Source organism: Triticum urartu, chromosome 3, assembly GCF_003073215.2.
Source record: "Triticum urartu cultivar G1812 chromosome 3, Tu2.1, whole genome shotgun sequence".
In the NCBI taxonomy this organism is placed as follows: Eukaryota; Viridiplantae; Streptophyta; class Magnoliopsida; order Poales; family Poaceae; genus Triticum; species Triticum urartu.
In genome coordinates this window covers 130,007,845-130,015,487 of record NC_053024.1, presented here as the reverse complement: position 1 = coordinate 130,015,487, position 7,643 = coordinate 130,007,845, and positions in this window count along the sequence as shown.

Here is a 7,643-nt window from a genome sequence, read left to right as displayed (position 1 = left end):
AAGAAGATAAGATTTCATTTTCATTGAACTCACATAGGTAGGGAAGGTGTTTTTTAGGGTTCTTAGAGCAACAAGTAAAATCACAAATTTCACAAAGGTTCCAAGCATAACACAGCAATCTGTTTATTTGATCCCATGAGTGTCTCCCTTTTTCAGACAACTAGTGACGCACAAAATGAGCGTGCTCATCTAAAGATTTCCCATCAACTAGGCTAGTTGGGGTTTCAGCACGAGCGCATAAGGATCGAAGATGATCCAAGTAGAACACTTTAAGTGGATCCATATCAATAGATTTTTAGCAAGCAAAGATGCAAGGAAAAATAAGGAACATGGAAACACAAACAAAGATACATACGAGAAGAAGACGAACAAAAAGGAGAACGGAGAAGAGGGCGAATAAAACGGCAAGGGTGAAGTGGGGGAGAGGAAAACAAGAGGCAAATAGCCAATAATGTAATGCGAGGGATAAGAGTTTGTGATGGTTAATTGGTATGTCTTGACTTGTGCATAGATCTCCCCAGCAACGGCGCCAGAAATCGCACGTTGGCGGGAGATCGAATCTCAACTTAACTTGGTGCAACCTCCCCGGCAACGACGCCAGAAATCCTTCTTGCTACCTCTTGAGCACTGCGTTGGTTTTTCCTCGAAGACGAAAGGGTGATGCAGCAAAGTAGCGTAAGTATTTCCCTCAGTTTTTGACAACCAAGGTATCAATCCAGTAGGAGACTACACGCAAGTCCCTCGTACCTACACAAACAAATAAGAACCTCGCAACCAATGCAATAAAGGGGTTGTCAGTCCCTTCACGGTCACTTACGAGAGTGAGATCTGATAGAGATAATAAGATAAATATTTTTGGTAGTTTTAAGATATAAATTGAAAGTAAATATTGCAAAGTAAAATAGATTGGAAACGCATATGATAAAATATAGACCCGGGGGCATAGGTTTCACTAGTTGCTTCTCTCAAGATAGCATAAGTATTACGGCGGGTGAACAAATTACTGTCGAGCAATTGATAGAAAAGTGCATAATTATAAGAATATCTAGGCATGATCATGTATATAGGCATCACGTCCGCGACAAGTAGACCGAAACAATTCTGCATCTACTACTATTACTCCACACATCGACCGCTATCCAGCATGCATCTAGAGTATTAAGTTCATAAGAACAGAGTAAGGCATTAAGCAAGATGACATGATGTAGAGGGATAAACTCAAGCAATATGATATAAACCCCATCTTTTTATCCTCGATGGCAACAATACAATACGTGCCTTGCTGCCCCTGCTGTCACTGGGAAAGGACACTGCAAGATTGAACCCAAAGCTAAGCACTTCTCCCATTGCAAGAAAGATCAATCTAGTAGGCCAAACCAAACTAATAATGCGAAGAGACTTGCAAACATAACCAATCATACATAAAAGATTTCAGAGAAGAATCAAATATTGTTCATAGATAAACTTGATCATAAACCCACAATTCATCGTATCTCGACAAATACACCACAAAAAGAGTTACATCGAATAGATCTCCAAGAAGATCGAGGAGAACATTGTATTGAGATCCAAAGAGAGAGAAGAAGACATCTAGCTAATAACTATGGACCCGAATGTCTATGGTAAACTACTCACACATTATCGAAGAGGCTATGGTGTTGATGTAAAAGCCCTCCGTGATCGATTCCCCCTCTGGCGGAGCTTCGGAAAAGGCCCCAAGATGGGTTCTCTTGGGTACAGAAGGTTGCGACGGTGGAAATAGGCTTTTGTGGCGCTCCTGGATGTTTTCGGGGTATATGGATATATATAGGAGGAAGAAGTAGGTCAGTGGAGCTGTGAGGGGCCCACGAGGGTGGGGGCGCGCCCAGGGGGGCAGGCGCACCTCCCTGCCTTGTAGCCACCATGTTTCTTTCTTGACGTCTACTCCATGTCCCCTGGATCATGTTTGTTCCACAAATAACTCTCCCGAAGGTTTTATTCCGTTTGGATTCCATTTGATATTCCTTTTCTGCGAAACACTAAAATAGGCAAAAAAAACAGCAATTTGCACTGGGCCTTGGGTTAGTAGGTTACTCCCAAAAATAATATAAAAGTGTATGAATAAGCCCATTAAACATCCAAAACAGATAATATAATAGCATGGAACAATCAAAAATTATAGATACGTTGGAGATGTATCAACGACGGTTCCAAATGCCTTCGTGGAAAGGGGTTAAAACCGTTTGTATAGCACCGACGCGTACCAGTGTGTTGACGATTCTAATACGGAGAGCTAAATATAATGGCCAGGTAGGTGGACTCATTCCGCATTTAGTGGACGGAGGAGTTTCCATCCTACCATATGCTGATGATACTATCATCTTTATGGAGCATGATTTGGCGAAAGCAAGAAATATGAAGCTTCTGCTATGACTTTTTGAGCAGTTGTCAGGTCTAAAGATTAACTTCCATAAGAGTGAATTATTCTGCTTTGGGAGAGCTAAAGACGAACAAGAAGCTTATAAACAACTACTTGGATGTGAATTGGGATCGATGCCGATTACATATCTAGGCATACCGGTCCACCATCGCAAGCTTTCCAACAACGGATCAAAGTGTATTAAGGATCATTTTGAAAATAAGCTTAGTTGCTGGAAGGGCAAACTAATGTCATATGGACGCCGACTAATTCTCATTAATTCGGTGCTCATGACTATGCCAATGTTTCTTTTGTCCTTCTTTGAAGTCCTAGTTGGGGTTCAAAAAAGATTGGACTTTTGTCGATCTCGTTTTTTTGGGTGGAGTGATGAGTTAAAGAGGAAGTACAGACTTGCTAAATGGGATATTATATGTAGGCCAAAAGACCAATAGGTGGGCTTGGAATTGAAAATTTAGAGGTGAAGAACAGATGTCTTCTCAGCAAATGGTTGTACAAGCTATCTGTAGAGACCGAGGTCACTCGGGCCAGATTCTGCGTAATAAGTACCTTCATTCTAAAACCTTGTCTCAGGTAATGGTCAGAACAACCGATTCACCATTTTGGAAAGGACTGATGAGAGTTAGATCAGCATTTTTCCATAGGGAAAAATTCATTATTGGTAATGGTACTTCCACGAGATTCTGGGAGGATACATGGTTAGGGGAGACGCCTCTAGCTATCCAATATTGTTCTCTCTATAATATTTTTTAGTGTGGAGATTCTTACGTTGCAACAGTACTACAGTCCACCCCCCCCCCCTCAATATTCAATTCAGGAGGACTTTAGCGGAAACCGTTAGGAAGCTTGGCTCCATCTTGTGAGAAGATTGATGGATGTTCACCTCTCTCAATAGCCAGACCAGTTACGCTGGAAACTTACTCAAAATGGAGTATTTTTGGTAAAATCCATGTATGTGGATATTATTAATTCTGGAATTATCCCTCGATCTTTGCATATCTGGAAAGTCAAAGTGCCCTTAAAAATTAAAGTGTTCATGTGGTTTGTTCACAAGCAAGTCATTCTAACTAAGGCCAATTTGGCTAAGCGTAACTAGATAGGATCGTGAAGATGTAGTTTCTATGATCATGATGAGTCTGTCAAACACCTCTTTCTCAATTGCCCAATGGCAAAAAAATTATGCCGGTCTGTGCACATAGCTTTCAACATTACTCCTCCGAATACCATCCACGCGTTATTTGGGACGTGGATGGATGGAGTACAATCAGAAACCACGAAACTGATTCGTGTAGGAGTGTGTGCTTTATTATGGGCTATATGGAATTGCAGGAACGATTTGGTTTTTAACAGAACAACACATATTCATTTCTTGCAAGTTATTTTTCGGGCCACTACACTGCTTCGTATGTGGTTGCTACTCACTCCGACGGATGCCAGGGAGCGTATGGTTACTGGGTCTATTTGTTGGGAGATGGTAGCGCGGGCTATCTTCAACCGGTTTGGATGGCGGTCATGTAATAGAATAGGTGTTTAGTTTCCTATCTTTCTTTATTCCGCCGATTGTGGCTATTCCGCTTTCTTGCAGTTAGCTCTTTGTGAGCCTTTTTGTAAATTGAGACCTCATGACTTTGTCAGACTATTTCCTTTTTAATAGGATGGCCGCATGCATATTTCCAATGTAGAGGATGGGGGGTAACCTCCTTTTCGAAAAAAAACTCTATCATGAAGTAGGAACCAGGAAAATAGTTTATGTCTAAGCATTGGAGCACTCTTCTAAATGTGGTTGAAAATGAAGTGAGCAGCAGGCCCTCTCTCATCATGTTGCTTCCATGGATTGAAATGGATTAGTCGTTTGGCTTGATACCACAGCGTAGTGATGGTTTGACATGATTTAGGGGTAGTGGACTGGTTTGATACGGGGAATGAGGTTATTTTATTTTTATTTTTTTCGAAAATGAGGATTACCCCCGGCCTCTACATCAACATGATGCACACAACCATCTTTATTAATTATTCATCAAAGCCTGACAAAATGAATGCAAGGATCAACCCAAAGCCACCTTCTAGGCGAACAAAGTCGCTACGCCTATAAATATATAGATGTGCCATGTTTGCATAATAGACACAATCTACTCCAGTGGCCTTAAGAGCATCTTCACTCGTTCGCCCCCCAGGGGCTAGAAAAAGCGCCGCATGGGGGCACGCCAGCCAAAATATCGGCTTGGGGGCTATATGGTTCCCAGCCGCCGCCCCCAGGCGCCAATTTTAGCCCATCTTCGACGCAAATCAGCCCACTTTTCAGCCCATTTTTGGCGCAAATTGGCCCACAATAGGCGCAAATTGACCAATTTCGGCCCGTATTCGGCGTGCTTGGGCACAAATTGAACAAAAGTTATTTTATCACATAGTTCATCACAGAAAATCAATAGAAATCAAATAGTTCAATACAAATTATATAGTTCAACAAATAAAAACTCATATTTCATCACACGTCGAGCTAGGCATTGCCCTTGAGCCTCCATAGGTGCTCCACTAGATCCTGCTGCAGTATTGATGCACCTATGGGTCTTGGATATCCTGACGCTTATTGAGGAAGGCAGTCCTGGTTGCTAGTAACTGGTGATCAACTTGGGCAAGAGGACCCTGCCTGTAATATGGTTCAGTGTCAAACACTGGCTCTTCCTGCTCGCTCTCAATGATCATGTTTTGCAAGATGCCATAGCAAGTCATGATCTCTCACATTTGATATTTCGAACAGGTCTGAGCAGGGTACCAGACAATAGCAAATCGAGATTGGAGCACACCAAATGCTTGCTCGACATCCTTCCTGAAAGCCTCCAGAACCTTCGCAAAGTGGTAGTTCTTGCCTCCTGACACAGGGTTTGAGATAGTCTTCACAAATGTGGACCATGTTGGATAGATGCCATCTGCTAGGTAGTATCCCTTTTTGTAGTGACCCCCATTGACCTCAAAGTTCACCGGAGGATAATGACCTTCAACAAGCTTGGCAAAGAAAAGGGAGCACTTCAGTACGTTGATGTCATTGTGAGTTCCTGGCATTACCAAAGAAGGAGTGCCAAATCCAGAGGTCGTGTGTGGCCACTGCCTCAAGTACCACACCACAAGCACCTTTTGCGCCTTTGTACATCCCCTGCCAAGCAAATGGACAGTTCTTCCATTTCCAATGCATGCAGTCGAAGCTTCCAAGCATCCCAAGAAATCCTCTTGATGCATTATGTGCTAGGATCCGAGTTGTGTCTTCAGCATTGGGTGATCGCAAGTATTGCGGTCCAAACACTGCCACCACTACCCTGCAGAACTTGTAGAAAGACTCAATGGTCGTGGACTCGGCCATGCACCCATAGTTGTCCAGTGAATCACTAGGAGCTTCGTATGCAAGCATCCTCATAGTTGTCGTGCACTTCTGGAGTGAGGTGAATCCAAGTGTGGCGGTGCAATCCTTCTTGCAATTGAAGTAGTTGTCGAACTCCTTGATGTAATTCACAATCCTGAGAAAGAGCTTTCGGCTCATCCGATAACGGCGCTGAAATACTTTGTCGCCGTGAAGTGGAGGGTCAGAGAAGTAGTCAGACTAGAGCAAGCAATAGACTCCCAGTCGATGCTGGTTCTTTGCCTTCATCTGGCCCGATGCCGAGACACCTTGCCGAGGTTTTGCATTGCTCGCGAGCAGGCTAGCAAGGGCCGAGCAGACAAATTGCTGAACACCTAGCGGGCGTGGTAGGCGTGCAGCCGCCGGTATCCCGCCCTGGGTGGCCGGAGCACCGGAAAGCTCGCCCATGGACGGCTTAGAGGATGGCGGGGCGAAACCCTCTCTCTTTTTCGGTGGGCCAATGGCCTGTCTAGCGATGGTGGGGGTGGGTGGGCGGCGCCGGGATCGTCAAGGTGGCGGGAGGGCGTGCGTGCGGGGGGCGAATCTGGACTTCTGAGATGCGTTTTCGCCTGACAGAGGTGGCCCTGACGGGTTTTTCCCTTCCGCCGGAGCCCCTAGGCGCCCCCTAGTGCGCTGGGTTCGGCCTGGGATCGCCGTGCCCAAAAACGGGCCAAGCCGGCGCATTTCAGCGTGCTGGGGGCGCGACTGGGTGATTTTTTCGGTACAGGCGCTAAAAAAGTCGCCCTGGGGGGCCTGTTGGGGGCGCGAGTGGAGAATCTCTAAGACTAGCCGGTCTAGGCATATCATAACGTGCATCGCATGCGCACACTCTAGGATACACCAATGCCATCCTGTCTTGAGGAGGAATCACTTCATAGATCTTGCCAGTCACATCCGTCGCCGACATCACCATGACACCAGACAACGCCACCAGCCTGCGCGCGTCCATTGAACCGCGTCCAACTATGAGACTCCATTGCTCCATGCCACCGAGACCCGTTGTCTTCAATTTCATCGATGTGACACCGCTCTATGATAACCCACAAGTATAGGGGATCAATTGTAGCCTCTTTTGATAAGTAAGAGTGTCGAACCCAACGAGGAGCTAAAGGTAGAACAAATATTCCCTCAAGTTCTATCGACCACCGATACAACTCTACGCACGCTTAACGTTCGCTTTACCTAGAACAAGTATGAAACTAGAAGTACTTTGTAGGTGTTGTTGGATAGGTTTGCAAGATAATAAAGAGCGCGTAAATAAAAAGTAGGGGCTGTTTAGATGAAGACACAACTAAGTTAGTTTTAGTAGAGAGCTTGTTGTCACACAAGAAAGTTATTTGTCCCTAGGCAATCGATAACTAGACCGGTAATCATTATTGCAATTTTATTTGAGGGAGAGGCATAAGCTAACACACTTTCTCTTCTTGGATCATATGCACTTATGATTGGAACTCTAGCAAGCATCCGCAACTACTAAAGATCATTAAGGTAAAACCCAACCATAACATTAAAGCATCAAGTCCCCTTTATCCCATACGCAACAATCCCCTTACTCGGGTTTATGCTTCTGTCACTCAAGCAACCCACTATAAGAGAATCATGAACGTATTGCAACACCCTAAAGTGGGAATCCCTCACGCTTGCGTGACACGGAGAGCACCATAGGACAACACCCATAATAAAACATGCAACTCAAACCAATCACGATCATCAATTAACCCATAGGACAAAATGGATCTACTCAAACATCATAGGATAGCCATACATCATTGGGAAATAATATATAGCGTTAAGCACCATGTTTAAGTAGAGATTATAGCGGGTAAAAGAGGGGTT